At 30.6% G+C, this 17,532-nt stretch overlaps 1 protein-coding gene across 1 annotated transcript in view; it reads right to left on the bottom strand.

Annotated features, from left to right (window-relative positions):
* LOC132734740 (up-regulator of cell proliferation-like) overlaps nucleotides 1-6,489 on the bottom strand; it is a 29,102-nt gene extending 22,613 nt beyond the window's left edge. Inside the window, exons 1-3 of the mRNA XM_060721585.1 lie at nucleotides 6,375-6,489; nucleotides 5,740-5,805; nucleotides 4,737-4,805 (exon numbers count right to left, since the gene is read on the bottom strand). The gene's annotated coding sequence lies outside the window, so the exon portion shown is untranslated. The remainder of the gene's footprint in view (nucleotides 1-4,736; nucleotides 4,806-5,739; nucleotides 5,806-6,374) is intronic.
* Nucleotides 6,490-17,532: the final 11,043 nt, after the last annotated feature.

The raw sequence follows: 17,532 nt of genomic DNA, 5'->3' as shown, positions 1-17,532 counted from the left end.
GCTGTATTGGACAACAACATTACCCTGGAAAAGCACATTAACTCAGTTTGTAGATCTTGTTATGGACAACTACGCCAGATTGGTCATATAAGGAAATACCTGAATACTGATGCATCAAAATCTTTAGTGAATTCTTTAGTCACCTCACGCATGGATTATTGTAATGCACTTTTATATGGTGTACCTAAAACGACATTGAATAAACTACAACATCTTCAAAACACTGCTGCCCGCATCATCACAGGAACATCCAGATTTGAACATATCACTCCAGTATTGAAGAAACTACACTGGATTCCTGTGGTTTACCGAGTAGATTTTAAAATCCTTATGCAAACTTATAAAGCCCTACATGACAAGTCACCAATTTACCTTAAACATTTACTGGCGCTATATCAACCAACAAGAAACTTAAGATCAAAGAACTCTTGAAAGCAACTTGTTGTTGCCAAAAGTAGGAATGTAAGATATGGTGAACGCAGTTTCTCTTCGGTGGCACCTAAACTGTGGAATGCTCTCCCAGATAGTATCAGAGACTCAAAACAGTAGATGTTTTTAAGAAATCTTTAAAAACACATTTTTTCCAGAAAATTTATAGTAACTAACTGTGCTGTATTTGTCATCACTGTGAATTGGCGTGTTGTCTTTTGTTATGAGATATCTGGGTACACATTTGAAATATAATAGTCTATTTTTGAATCACATTTCAATTTGTATTGTTTACTGTTTTTATCAAATTGGATTTAGATTTCAGTTGTCTTATCTTGATTTGTATTTTTTTAAATCTTAATAGTTTTAACGTTTCTCTTTATATTTTTTTTCCAAGTCTTAGATTATTCTTCATGTACATTTTTTTTTATTTGATCGACTGAGTTTTATATATTTTCGATCCTTGAAGATCGTTCAGCACGACATTATTGTTGTGCTTGTGGTATTTTTAGTTTCAACTTTTTGGCACTTTCTAGTTGGGTGGTTCCAATATTCCTACTTGAATAATGTTGAATCACCCTTAGGATATGTTGCCTGCTTTTTAAATTTGTCTTTTGACGTCCTATCTGTGATACACAGGCTTCATAACCTCAGATCCCCTTTCAAAATTCCATTTTATTTAGTTCCGCCCATTGTTTTCTCGTTTAGGGCACACGCATTTTTTTACTTGGGGACCATATGCCGCTTTTCATTGAATGGCACTACCGTGTCACATTGAAGGTTCCATGATAACCGCCATATGAACACATCTGCGGATGTTTCAAAATTCTAAATTTTACCAGTTCATGTTAAATGTTGAATTCTGCTTAAGCCGGTGCTAGGGGGCGTGGACGGTAACTTGCACTCTCCAGTACCGTCCATGAACAGGCTCAATCAAACCGAGCCTGCAACATTTTCAATTTTGCCGTGTTGGGCTTTCTTTAGGGATTCTGTATTTATCTGTTTTTAGACTTTTAGATTAATCATGTTATATTTAATATTTTGTAAATGTATACATATATGTGTGTTATTATTTTTATTACTTATTTTTGTTTTTAAAGTCATTGTAAATGTATATAATTCCATTGTAAAGCGCCTTTGAACATTTTATTTTTTGAGAAGGGCGCTATAAAAATGTGGTAATTATTATTATTAAATAGGCCTACCATTTTATGAATAATTCCGAGCGAAAAATAAATAATGTAAACACACACGTTTACGCAGAAAATATCTCTATTTATTATGGCAGATGCCCCTACGAATATTTTAATTTTATAAATGTTAAGTATGAACAATTTATTGTTTGTAAAATTTGTGATAGATATTAAAGAAACATTGATAATTTTCAAACACATCATTCAAGTTTTTCCACCTTAAACGGTAAAATAATTATAAAAAAAATGGGAAATATCACGTAATAGTTTTTTGTTCTTAATAAGTTTCGGACTAGTTCCCTACAGGTAAATACGTAACGTACCGGCAAACGGTATTTAGCTAGGTTTTCGGAAAGGTCAATTAACCAATCATGTAAGGTTTACAGATCACATGCTCCTCCATGTACCAAAACAGGTCACGTGCTCCTCCATGCCTCAAAAGTTAAACGCGTACCAATACCCTGCGGTCTCCAGACCGCAGGGAATGACATACAGATATATTCTTGTTATGTAAATTTTTAAGCTTGCGCAAGGTAATTTTTTATTTTCTTGTTGTTTTAATTAGTAAATTTTTGTTATTTCAGAATATCGTAATTCAGTTAACTTTTTATTACATATTCGTTTTATTGAAATTTTATTTTGCATTTTGACAGTCTTTTTTCTGTCTCTAATTTTTCGTCTTCTGTAGATTTATGACTCTAGTGTTTTTCTTTCATAACTTTAATATTGGTAATCTGTTTATTATCATTGATAGTTGTTGTATGTATGGTAGGCCTTGAGTGCACGTTATTTTATCATGCATATGTTTCATGTATATTTACTAAACTAAGTTTTCATGTTATTGTTAAATACAGTAAGTCATTTATAATTAAGTCTGCTGCAGATGTTCTTTTTTATATAATTCTTATTTATATAAGTAATTTTCATATTACTACATCATCATTATTTTTTTTGTACGAAATAATATTGGCTTCGATTCAAGAAAAGATTCCGTCGATATTTAGGTGGCCTCCGGTCTTGCTTCATGTTTTATATATAGCAACATGCTACGATATATATTCAACGTTGAATTTATTATACCAGTGTGTATGGCGTTCCATAAGGGACATTATATTTTTAGAAGCTTTGTTTATAGGAATCCGACAAAGGTCCGGCTATTCCAAAGGGACATACTTATACCCTTATATTTGTGTACCATGGATATTTACCATGTTTTATATTTTGTAGCTTCTACTCGGAGGATTCACCCTCAATTTTGAATCACGCATGTGTTCAACATAGCGACGATAGTGGAGATTGTGACGTAGCGACGCAGTCTTGGATCTACACTCTGTAGACAGTACAGAATCGATCTTTCTGCTTTGGATGGGTTACATCTCGAGCATAAGTGAATATTTGTTGTAAGTTAAGCCACCGGGGAAAAAGTGCTTTTCGACAGGACATTAGAAACGTGACACGGAACTTTTCCTTCTTTATTTTCTTTCATTCATTCATATCATTTACTTTCATTATAAATAATCAATTTTTTCCAAATAAAATGTAAAATAGTTTGTACTGAGTTGTGCTTTGTTTTGTATGGTAGTTGTGATCAGCCTGTGTTCCATCGTAGTCCATATTGTGACACCACTTTTGTGACTAGGCAACAATACTTGCAAAATATGTAGGATCTTGACATCGTACAACTTTCAACGATTTCAATAAATATCAATGTCTAATTTCAAAGTTATTAAAGCATATGCACCTAAAATCCTAATATTTTAATATATATGTGCAGGAAATTAAAAGTTGGTAACACTTATAAATAGGGAGGTAATATCTTACTAAATAAATACTCTGTGGAATTGTTATGCATAAACTTATATCAGTTTTTTTTCCAATGAGACAGTGTGACATTTATATTGACTCGAGAATACGTGACCCTACGACTTTCATATCCCCTTAGCAAAATAGTTTTCATTTTCTTTAATCAATGATACGGTTATATAAACCGGTGTTATGAGATATAACATTTTAAATGTCTTTATCAATTACTTCTATTCTACACAAAATGATTTGTAAAAGTATAGAACACTTGAATTCAAATATGAAATACATAGGTCGATAGATAAATAAGAATTATCAGAAATGTAAAAATATCTTTAGCACTAGTGACCTTTACCTTGATTTTGAGGATCACCGTAGATAAGATGTAATGAAACAAAAAAAAACCTTCCTTATCAGTTTATAAATTAAGGACATGATCTCAGTGAAAAATGGATATACAGGTCCATTAATAAAGACTGTTCACTTGACAAGTAAATGAATTTATCACTAAATATATTGCTATAGACCCGGGCAATCCCTTATATTAATAAATATAGTTAGAAGGTAAGCTATCAAATGTTAATGACAGCATTAACGACATAAAGGTTTTGCAAACATAATTATTTTAAAAAACAATTTTACCGATAATCTTGACCGCATTGAATCGTAACTCTAACTAAACGTAAAAAACCTGCCATGTTATATGAACTAAATGTAGACATTGGTCAAACAGTAAAACTTATATGAGCATGAATGCCTATAAAACAGTTTGTCCTCGGCTTGGAACTATGTTAATCCATACTCCGCCCTATGATAAAGCACCACCGACGGTAAGTTTCAAAGACATATTAATGGCATTGATCGATGAAAAAAGCTGAGTCAGCAAAAGTGTAAAGGACTATTAATTCTAAACAAAGAATTTCAAAAATTGTAAAAATACATCAGTCAGTAGATAAACAGTGTAAAAATAAATATGTTATGTGTACAACAGCAGGTGTCACAAGCTGTGTTGCCGCTGTAATAAATGCCCCATCCTTCACTTAAGTGCTATTACATTTTTTTCTAGCTCATTGATAGCACATTTTAAGTGTTTAAAATTGTGTACCGATCAAACCGGTGCTAAGAGGTGTGAGTGATGTTGCATTGTTTTTTTCATTTTCCCTCACATTCAGACTCAACTTTTGGTTATTTTGTGGTGACTTTTGCTTCCGAGGGATCACACTTTGTACAGATTCTTTTACTCAAAGATTTAAAAATCTGAAAATTAATTTAATTTCAATGAGAATTTTTTGTATAATATATTGTACTTACCTTTTGGAGGAACCAATTCGGATTTTACAACGTAATGATCGATGTTTAAACTGTCTGTAGCATCAGATCCTGAAAAATAATTGTTGATGTAGAAATCAATGGCTAGTTGGTTTGTAATGTTAAAACTTTTCAAAACAAAGTAGGAAATGTTAAATATTTTGTCAAACTGCAAATAAAGCCATATTCCGGACAGCGGATATATATATATATATATATATATATATATATATATATATATATATATATATATATATATATATTATATATGTATATATTAATATATATATATATTATATATATATATATATATATGAATATATATATATATATATAATATATATATATATATATATATATATATATATATATATATATATATATATCACGATTGGCCATTCTGTTTCGGTTTCTACCTGATCAATTTTATAACCAGTTTATGCCAAAAGAACTCCGAACTCTCATCAGTCTTAAATAAATTGCAACTATTACATGATGACTCTTTAACACAAAAAAAAGACAATTTTATTCATTTTTGTTTGGGAAGTGAATGTTTGTCCTAGCACTGGAGTTGTAAATAGAAAAACGGTACATGTTGAAAACTCATTCTGTCAACACGTGCGTAAAACATTTAAGTAGCAAAGGTAAGAATTAACTATTTCATGATTTAAAGATGTATAATGACTGTGTTCATTGAATGCCGTCATCCCTTGTTGATCTTGTTTTACATATTATCAAATTATAAGTATTTTTCAAACAAGTGTACGCTATTTGTTCGGTCATAACTATGTTGCATCGGATTTTCACAGTTTCAATCATTCAAATATTTTAGATAATTGTTAAATGTTCAGTAGTTGACATAAAAATGTCGTTTCAGAATTGGACGAAGTAGTTTGTAAGTTTAATTTAATCACACTGACAAAATATGTTTGAGGTAGAAAGCCAAGATAATCATAACATTATAACTTTTAGCAACTACCGTCAAAACTCTGAATAAATAATTAACCTGTTGTTTGTGAAGATTCTGCTTTTTGAATTCCTCTTCCTGCATGTTCTGAATTGATTTTCTCGCCTGTAAAAGATAATATGTTACCTTGTATTTAATTTTTTAGTTGTATGAATGTTCCTGTGAGAAAGAAAGGTGAATTATGGTTTACAACATCATTAACATTAAATGTTAGAATATTTTATTACCTTTTACGGTAATCGAATTGAGTTATACACGTGCACAAACTTTAGAAAGGATATATATTACCAGCGATTTTTTTGGTTAACAGGCTTTACAACAAACATTGCAGACAAGCTATGTTCTGGAGCTTCCAACTTTGAACTTTGTTTATTATTGCAGAATTGCAATTTGCCATTCTGTTTTGGTTTCTAACTTATCAATTTAATAACCACTTTATGCCAAAAGAACACACATAACTCGCTTCAGTTTTAAATCAATCGCAGCTCGATCATATGATGAGTCACTAAAATTTTCATTTTGACACGAAAATAGACAATTAAATTCATTTTGATTAGGGTAGTGAATGTTTGTCCTAGCACAAGAATTGTAAATAGAATAACGGTACATGTCTCAAACACATTCTTTCACCAATTTTTAGCAATCTACCGTCTAACTCAGAATAAATAATAAACCTGTTCTTTGTGAAGATTCTGCTTTGTGTTTTCCTCTTCCTGCACGTTCTGAATTGATTTTGCCCCCGGTAAAAGATAAAAAGTTATCTTGTACCTGCTTTTTTAGTTGTTTGAATATTCCTGTAAGAAAAAATATATATTACAAGTGCATATCTTGATTAACATGCTTTAAAACAAACATTGAGGAAGAACTAGGTTCTTGTGCTTTTAAGTTTAAGCTTAAAAAGATTGGCAATTAGCCCGTTCAGACATCGGTACCCCATTGTAAACCTAATTGGAATGTAATGTGACGCAGGTTTTAATGTACCTTGCGAGAGGAGCTGGCGTGGGGTTTTACATGTATTGTATTGCCACGGTGAAACTTTCAGTTTTGCGTGAGTAGGTTACAGTGTAGTATTATAAATTCAAATGTATTAACTGCTCGTTAATTTTAACACAAAATAAACCACGGCAATTACATCACCATGGTAAATGTTAATCATCGTTTTTATAATTGGCTGCTGAAGAAGTGTATATATGAAGTATTTTATTAATTAAATAAATACTGAACACATGTAAAAGGACATTTATTTCGTATTCGAAATTTTCGGAACCAATGAATAAAATGATAAAAAAGTCAAAACTATAATTTAAAGAAGAAGTTCGCTAAAGGATTTGCCAAGTGTAATCTAGTAGATATAGAATTTATTAGCCCATAAAATGTAAGGGCGTCCTTTCTTAATAACGAGAGACTGCTCACGGGATCAAATGAGAGTGATTGAAGTATTCGAATAACTCGTTTGACCCTAAACATGGACAGTCTGATGTGCATAAGTGCATAAGATTCTCGTAAAATTTCAGATTAAATAGCGGTGTCGTTGCAGATTTTTTTTTCCAGATTTTGTTGCATAAGTTCTAGCATGAAATATATTTGAAATAGATAATTATAATAAACAAAACATATATTTTTAGAAAGCGAGTGTGTATAATGAAAATGTAATAAATTTATTCACATACCGTATTCTTGTGGAGAATCTTGTACTTTTTCACCAAATCTTGTACGTCCAGTTTCTGAATTTTTAACACAAAAATATGTAAAGTATAATAGATTTTATGCACCGGAGGTAATTAAACTTTTTTAAAGAGACCTAAACTGTTGTACGAGTAACTTAAAAAAATGAGATAATTCTATTTTATTCAGATTCATGCTGCTGCTTGTATTCCACTTTCAGCATGTTCAGTTTGTGAAGTCACCTTGTCCCCTGCAAAAATAAGTAGTTGAGCTTGTTGAATAGTTTCTAACAGTTGTCCACGATCTAGTAAAAATGTGCATTATGTTGTTTTTTGTCAGCTTTTCATACAAAATTTTCAGAAATATCTCTCATTTGTAACGGAATTCGATTAACTTGATTTTAAGTTATTTTTAGATATACTTCCGCGTGCAAAATCTTCTTTGTGAAAGAGAAAAAAAATGGGGACAAAAATCTTATATATCGAAATACTATATTTCATAGCGGACGACTATGGTGGACGTCTAATTCTTTCTAAATATTCGATATATTTGTCATCGTGTCATTATTATCTAGAATTATCGGCGACGTTATTCCAGTGATGCTTCAAGAAAGAAAATATTATTTAGTTGATGATGTGACTTGTTAAGATCTGTTTTTATAAAAGTAATGCATTTTATTGTCATGATCAACTAAGTGCATAAATTGCTCGTAAAATTTAAAATTCCATTGGGGTGTCGTTACAGATGAATACCCCCCATTTTGTAGCATTCTTTCTAGCATGAAATATATTTGAAATAGATAATTATAATAACCAACAAACATATTTGTGGAGAATCATGTTCTTTATACCAAATCTTGTACGGCCAGTTTCTGAATTTTTAACAAAAAAATATGCAAAGTATAATAGATTTTTTGTGCACCGGAGGTTATGACACTTTTTTTAAAGAGACATAAACTTTTGTACGAGTGACTTAAATAAAATGAGACATTATTGTATTCAAATTCACATGTAGCGACTAATGATAAGTAGTACAATATATTCACATTATATTCGATATATTTGTCATTGTGCCAGAAACTTTTTTTTTAAAGAGACATACACTTTGTACGAGTAACTTAACAAATAAGATATTATTGTATTCAAATTAATATGTAGCGACTAATTATAAGTAGAACAATATATTCACATTATATTTGATATATTTGTCATTGTGCCAGAGGTTGTGAAACTTTTTTAAAGAGACATAAACTGTTGTACGAGAAACTTAAAAAGAATGAGATATTTTTGTACTCAAATTAATATATTGCGACTAATGATAAGTAAAACATTACATTCCATATTTTTAAACTAATTTTAGTGTTATGATTATCGATGATTTCGCAATAACTAAAGAAAAATGCAACCTGTTGTCTGTAAAGATGCTGCTGCTTGTATTCCACTTTCAGCATGTTCAGTTTGTGAAGTAACTTTGTCCCCTGCAAAAATAAGTAGTTGGGCTTGTTGAATAGTTTTTAACAGTTGACCACGATCTAGTTAAGATGAGCATTATGATTTTTTCTCTCTCAACTATTCATACAAAATTTTCAGAAATATCATTCTATTGTAACGGATTTCGATTTATTTAATTTTATAAAAGATGATTTTATGATTCCGCGTGCAAAATCTTCTTTGCATGAGAGAAAAAAAATGGCAAAAAAACTTATTTTACAAAATACTATATTTCAAAGCGGTGTATTACATAAAATATAGTGTAAGTCAAATCTTTGTAAATATTCGATATATTTGTCATTGTGTCTAGAATTATCGACAACGTTAATCCAGTGACGATTCAAGAAAGAAAATATCATTTAGTTGATGATGTGACTTCTAAATATCCGTTTAAAAAAGTAATATACTTTATTGTCACCGTCTACAGACATTCATCTAGTAGGTCAATACCTTCCAAACCAGAACATTTAAATTGGTACATATGAATGTCACATGACATCCATTTTGCAAAGGTTTATGTTGTTCGATATCAGACTATAATAGATGCGCCCTAAAGTTATGTTACAGGTTAAAGTAAAGTTCCTGACACTTAATATAGTCAATTCATGAAATGAGATGATAAATAAGCTCAATAAAGGAGACAGACTAAGATTACCATCTTTTTTAATTTTGATTTTTGTCAGATTTGTATTGCTTTCGAATGATCACTTATTTATTGAGTGAGATAGTCTCATATTTAATACAGGTAAATGCTATCAATTTGATTATCTGTTAAATTTGATGATAACTTATTATTTAGAAGCTTCTAAATAATATTTCAAACGCAATTATAACTTGTGCACAGAACTGAAGAATTTCAGTGCTTTATTGACTCAAAGATGATGTTTAGAAGGGAACTGGCAAATTAAAAAGCATTATAATCTAAAAGATGCTCTGCGAATAGATACAAATAAAAACAGTACATTTGTATGTTACCGAAAAAATGCTATTTATCCTTCGAAAACAGAACATGCTACCGTTATAAAATAATAAAGCAACCTGTTTTTGTAAAGCTTCTGTTCCTGACATGTTCTTATTCTGAATCGACTGTTTCTCCTTGGAAAAAGACTACGTTACTTTTTTTTACTGTTATTTGAATATCACTTACAATTTTGTGAGGAAAAGTTACCATTCTGGTATTTTGCTTAGCATTTAGCACTCATGTAAGTTATACTCATTTGTAGCGGGAACCGAGTTTTATTTTCAATCACTTTAAATATAACTTAGGTCAGATACGTGTACAAACATTGTGAAGGATATATCTCAAGTAAATGTTAGGTTAAAATGATTCATAACAGATATTGCGGACAATCAAAGTTTTTGCAACTGTAGTGTTATTTTTACCTCAGATGCAAAATGTGAGCATGCCTATTTTTAACAGCTGCAATAAGTTCTAATGTCTAATCATTTGTTTCTCTCCGACTATTTTTGTCTTGTTCAGAGAACACGTTTTTAAAAAAATATTTTTGAAGAGAACGACACTAAAGCGTCACTTCGGCACTTTTATACTTTCGATCAAATAAACCTAATTCTGAATGAGTTAATCGTTTATTCATACATGGGTTTTAGCTATAGTTAGAACAGACAATTAAGTTACATACATGAACATTCTCAATTTTGAAAGTGCGTGTTGGTAGATTTTATATGGCACAAGATTTAGAATTCAATTCTTCCAACTTCATTTCTTTGTGTGAAATGGAGCTCGCATGGTGTTCTATTAAATGTGACTTTTAAAGTGCAATTAATATGAGATACCCTAAGATTGATCAAATACTCAGCAATATATGTAGCCTGAAACCGTTCACCTGGTCTTCATCACACTCTAGCACGCCTATATGTAAAGTCTAGGCAGAACCTGGACTCATCAGTGGATAGAACGTGTCTCAAGTGTTACATGATCCACCGTGTATGCTCTATGGTCCAATCAAAATGGGCCAGGTGATGTCGAAGCGTCAAGAGGATACAAGCGTCAAGGTATTTTCGATCGTAAATTACTTTCATGCAGCAGTCTACGTACCGTTTGCGTGGAAACACGGACCGCCGTAACATAAGGATGGTCATTTTGAAGAGAAGTTGCTGTCGAAAACCTTGCACGACGTCCCTGAACGACCAAAAATCGGTCATGAGCTGGTTTTGTGACCCTATGCCGACAGCATTCCTCCTGGCTGGTGGGTGTACCATGTAACCGATTTCTGTTGAGGCTCTGGTGATGCCAGTGTGGTGAACACTAAGCACTGCACCAGCCTGGCGGAAGATGGCCTTCTGCTTCACCATCCCTACAGCCTTCCATAACTCTGCTTCTCTCAAATGCCGCCTAATGTTAGCATTCTTTTTATTATCGAAGTGACATATGTAAGAAATGTAAGCAATTGAATGACAATAAGCCGGTAATGATGCAGTATAAAAAAGACATGTGATTATATACCCGATCAAAAACATGAAAATATTGGGTCGCATGCTTTCCATGCTACCTAGACTAATTGTAACGGATTAGTCAACAAGGATTCATGTATTTACTAAGCAGACTATCTTAAAACATTTTTTAATCAGAATTTTCAAACATTGGGAACAAATCTGTTTTATAATTGTGATAATAAAAATAACTTATGGTGCTTAGAAAAAGTTGAGTAGTATATATGTATATACTTTACGAAAAACTTTGGTTTGAACAATTTTGAAAGTATCGAAGTTCTGCAAGTGCAGACAGTTAAGTCTAATGATTGTAATATAATTACAAAGGACAAATAGTCCGAGGAGTGCGGTAGAAGCACATATGCTTATTCTGATTAAAAATAGTGAAACTAAAATTTGATGTACAATTCTGGAAAGTGGAAATCGGTTGAAAGCAATTACAACTTAAACAATGAGAAATAATTCATTTTATGTCGTTTTAATGAATGCAGTTTATATATTGCTGAACGAGAACACTTATAACGCCTGCACAGTGAAACTAAGGAGTGTACTTGGCCAAAACTGACCATTTCGAATGTAGATTTATACTTGTCATATCGTACTCAAAAAATCTCGTGTTACAAACTTTTATGAATGTTTAATTTTATAAAGTACCCTACCGATGATACTTGACACATTTTTTTATCAGAATATACATGCAGATGGTCGGAAATAGAGTCATCAGTTATACTTGGGTGAAGGTATATTTGGAAACATTTGCCTTAAAGTTAAAAAATGTATTTTCGTGTTAATATATCAAGAAAGTGATAAATTAAGATTATTGGTTAAGATGTGAATAAATAGAATTGAAGGTGGTCTGACTTAATCGCTTTTCAGCCAATGTTATGTTGTATGAATTTTACACTTAAGGTGTACCACTTTGAATTCTAGGTCACATTTATCACAAACTTATATTTCTTTTAATATTTTTGAAACATAATGATACTCAGGCGATATTCAATATTTCTAATAAATGTTCATACTAAGTGCAACACACGCCAAACCGTCCTTTGTACGCATATCTCATTTCAATAACGATACGTCATGGAATTAAGAAATAAGAATACTTTTTCATACGATAACTATCTCATCCTGATGTGTTTCTTGTAAATGAAAATGTAAATGATAATCGAACATATCTTAAAAAGTAAATATAATTTTAGTTATATGATATATTCCCATTTTCCTTTTCGTTCTATATATTTCTCCACCTAAAACCGGTAATTATTATTCAACAGTGTTTTACCAATATTGTAAACCGGTATAAATGCCAGACCTATTTCTAATATAACATTCCGTTTCAGAAGTTATTACTTTTCAATATCGTCGCTTGAAAACTGTAATGTTCTATCTCCAAATTTTCCAAAAACAAGTTAAATACACAATTTTGTCCGTAATGGACTGTTCTATCTCCTTGGCATGTTATATAAGAGCTTCAGAGCTTCATAAATAAATTACAACGAAACCATCCTGTTCTATCTCCACAAATTTAGTATGTCGTGATAAATAGACTGTTCTAACTTACTGGACTAATCATATCATCGATAAATATCACGTGACCTGTGGATATATGCAACATACTGTTCTAAATCCAAAATTATCGTATCAAAACATAGCATAGAATCACGTGATAGCAGGACACCGCCATGTTGTACGAAACATTCTGAGTTCGATGGTTTGCTGTTTATTTCATTATATTTATACTAAATATAAGTATTAAATGATATTATGTATTCATTTATTCCGCCAATCATTGACATTTTATTATTAAGACTTTTGTAATTTAACTTTCCTGATTTTTAAACAACAAGCAAAACTGATCGTGATTTGAAAGTAATTTCGGATGTGTATTTTCGGATAGAAACAACTGCGATCATACAATTTCATCAAAACAAATTCGTAAAAAAGAAATTTGCTATATGTTCTTAAGCTTCTTTAAGTTAAGGCACATTCTGTCTCAAAAACCAATTATTTATCTTTATAACAGACACATATTAAGAATTTAAAAAAAATTGTAAAATAATGATCAACAGCATGCTAGAAGCTATTCGCCTGAATTATACTGAATTATATACTTATGAATGAAAAATGTTTTTATAATAACAGTAGCGAAATGTCAACAATGTAGTATTTTTTACTTCCATTCAAAATACTAAATGACTGTAACTGTACTCATTGCCAATATGAAACAAAAGCATAAGATGGTTTAGGTTACTGACCAATGTGGAATATTTTTGGAAAACTATAACAGAACTCCAAATATCAGGCTTTTGAGAGATTAAGATAAAAGCATTTCTGGGCAAAAAAGGCCTTAAAAGAAAATTTATAGAAGTAAATATATAACGTTTACATATAATATATGTTTTCGAAAGCGTTAATATTTTATAACTAATAGATTGCTTTTAAAGTAACACATTTTATACCACAGACAGAAGGAGGAAAATATTCTTTTACGTATATTTTGTTTGTCTTGTAATTTGGCCTTTGAATTTCTAAATGAATATTTATATAGCATCATGTTTGTAATGTTTTTGTACACGAACAATCTTTTAATATGACATTTTTCAAATATAAGTCATGCCTGCTCCATCTTTAAGGTATTTTCTAGCAGATATGTTTTCATTGCCTACTTAAGTTATAGAAACTTTTTTTTCATACCTTTAATTAGAAGAACTTCTTACCAACACAAACATAACGTGTTAAAGCGCATAACAAAATAATTACTATTATTTCATACTTTTGAAAGGAATTTGAATTTGACCATCTCTTGAATTTTCATGAAAAAAATCTTGAAAGATTTTTTCCAGCATTCTAGAAGATTTGAAAGTTTTCTATTTCCGTTTGCGGGTATAACTTTTTTTTCCAGACATTGAATCACTTTGATTGTATTTAATAGCAATGGCCAAAGTTATAAAAATAGATAAAATGTCTAGAAAATGTATGTGGGTATTTTATCTTTATTTTATTTACATTATTTGTTTAAATGCCATTTAATAATATAATGGATTAAGGATTTTAATAAGATTTCGAATGTCATAGTTCATGTAGTTTAGATACATATGGTCTAAGAAATAGTGTTAGTGTCAAAGTCAACTGATCAAGTGATAATTAGCCGAGAGCATGTTTGGCAGCATTTTAAAGATAAAATACTGTTTTATATGAATATAAATCAATTCAACTTAAAAGACATAATGTTCTAAGTCACATTGAACAAACTCTGATTTTAACAATTTTTGAAAAAAAGTTACAAGGACTGTTCTATCTCCAAATGTTTTTTTAGGTTTACAAGCAAGGAAATATTAAAATCCACATATCTTAAGCGATATTGAGTTGTTCTCTCGACATCACGTTTACTAGTTTTTAAATTTTCAAAATCCGACAATAAATAAAAAAGTTGTGCAATACTAAATCTTTACATGCTTTTTTCTCAAAAACAACAAATTGGCACTTAGAACAAAACGTTTTTCAAGCGACGATATTATAGAACTTCTTTAATATAAAGAAGAAATTCCAATAGAACATTGATGGACAAAATTGTCATCAACTCAAGGGAAACAACTCCTGCTATTCAAATACTGATATCAAATTTAGAGTTGTACCTCTTGTAATGAATACATGTTGAAATAATATCATGAGAAAAAAAAGACCAAAGGTCACAAGAGATGTTCAAGGGAAAAAAGAAAAAAAAGGCAGCTGGTAAAGTACTGGTTGTATCAATCTTAGATTAATCATCTAAAGAAAGTAAGTTTCAGTTAGCCAGCAAAGAAACATACATTGAATGTCAGACATAATCCCCTTCGGACAAAATCCCCTTCGCCTACCTGGACAAAATCCCCTTCATGGTTGGACATAATCCCCTTCATTTTTTTGCAAGACTGGACAAAATCCCCTTCACTACCCGGACAAAATCCCCTTTGTTTCTTAGGTTTCTAATGTATTATTATGCTCCATAAAAAATGATGAATAATGAATTATTATACTCCCTAAAATTAATGACTAATGAACTTTTTTTTATTATTTATAATTATGTATCAATAGTTAACCTTTATTTAGTTTAGAAGTTTTCATGAAAATTATGATAAATTATCAACTGAATAACACATATTTGATTAGGCAATTTCTTTAATTGTTTCAAATTGATTAGTATGAAAAACATTTTTATTAGCCAATAATTGTTTCATTGATTGTATAAGTTGATAATTCTAATTGATTTATACTTTCTATTGTTACAATTTCTATTGATGAGTAATAATTAAATCATACCAAGATCACTGCACTACTTGATTGATTGTTATGAATGCTTTAACAAAGCAATTGTAATGTGATTAAAGTGTGCTAATTGAATGTGCTTTTCTGCTGAAGTATTTTCTACTTATTTATACATTAAGATATTTACCACACAGCATAATGCAGTATCCCACTTTATAAACCGAACATTCCTCAGAGGGGGATTTTGTCCTAGGTAGCAATCTTATGAAGGGGATTTTGTCCACTTCAAAATTTCACACATGAAGGGGAGTATGTCCACCCATGGAGGGGATTATGTCCAGATATACAAAAATACATGAAGGGGATTTTGTCCGAAGGGGATTATGTCCGTACACCACATACATTATGTATTTGACCCATAAATTGCAAGCTATAAAACCCTATTTGTTTCATTTATTAACATCTTTTATTCTCATTTTATGTAAGAGATATTTTGTCGCCAAAATCCTGTGATTAACTTTATACATGAAAACATTGTTAATTCGAATCCTTTAAAATATTAAAAAGAAGCATATAGAAGCAATTCAAAATAAAATTGACATTCAAATTGAGTTTATCTTCCCATTTTTCTCTTAGCATTAAAGGGTGTATTTGCTCTTAGAAAAATGTGTCTACATCCTTTCTTATGGCTTTTTATTATCTTTATCATAAAAGGCTGAATAGGCATTTCCTATTTCTGAACTTTGTGTCTAATAGATATTTGATTGAAATATCTCATAATAGACTATATAATGTTTTGATACTCTTTAAAATGGTATTTAAATCAAACTTAGTATTGATGACAGCAAATTACTTCTACTGTCTAAGAAGTAATTTATCAATATTATGCCCATATTTACATATATTTTGAATAATAAAAACAGTAGAACCACCTATTTTATGCATAGATTTGCAAAAAACAGGGAGTGAGCAAAGTTCACGCCACTGTTATTTACAAAATTACTTTTAAATTGGTATTTTACTTTACTATCCTTCTTATCAATGCCAATTTTAGACATTATGAAAGTATCTAAAGGTATCATTCTGAAAACCCCATTTTCATAATTCTGCATAACAACCATTCCTTTTTGTTTCGTCTAGTCCTGACTTCCATAGGAATTTAAGGAAGCAGTCTTTTAAATTTTGATTGTTTCTATATCAAGGTTTGGCAAACTAAGAATGAGGTTCTTTACATTTGGTAATGCTAATGACGTAATTACAACATTTTTACCAATAGGAGTATAATTCGTCTTGACCGTGGAGTAAATAACTAAATAAATTTCCTCCCGTTAAAATAAATAATAAGCCTGAATTATGTAATTTAAACAAATGGTAAAAGTAGCACCAAGTAACTGAAAGCATTTGAAGATTTCCACTTAAGATTAAACTTCGGACATGTTATGCGATTTTTCCTTTAATAGAAGGAATGCATACTGCTTTTGTTCTATATACGTTAATGTTGAGACCTGAAATTTTGGCATAAAATTTAATACTTGCATAGTGTGTCTTAGAGATTTAACAGTTCCATCAAGCATTATAGTTATGTCATCAGCATATTGAGATCATAGAAATACCGAGGTACATGCTTAAAGTCTGACACCTTTTATATATGTATTAATTGTGATAAGTAATGCAAGAATTTCTGCACATAATATAAACCACACCAACGTTGTACTTGCAAGCAGTCTGACAAATGTCCATTAATTGTTTCACAAGAATGAATGATTTTGTTAACTATTTTAGCTAACTTATAAAATGTTCACCAAACTAGAAGAATTCTAAAACATAATGCATAACTGCCTATGATATAGAATCAAAGGCTGTTGCCAAATCAATAAGTAGCAAAATTCCAGGAGTTTGACGATAATCTGTATATTTAATATTATCATACTAGATTAGTCTTAGATAAGTCTTATATTGTCACCTATTTGTTTTTCAG

The sequence above is a fragment of the Ruditapes philippinarum genome, unplaced genomic scaffold, assembly GCF_026571515.1.
Source record: "Ruditapes philippinarum isolate M1 unplaced genomic scaffold, ASM2657151v2 ctg1278_1_1_1_1, whole genome shotgun sequence".
In the NCBI taxonomy this organism is placed as follows: domain Eukaryota; kingdom Metazoa; phylum Mollusca; class Bivalvia; order Venerida; family Veneridae; genus Ruditapes; species Ruditapes philippinarum.
Note: the sequence above shows the minus strand (reverse complement) of the source record. Positions and strands in the feature narration are given on the sequence as shown.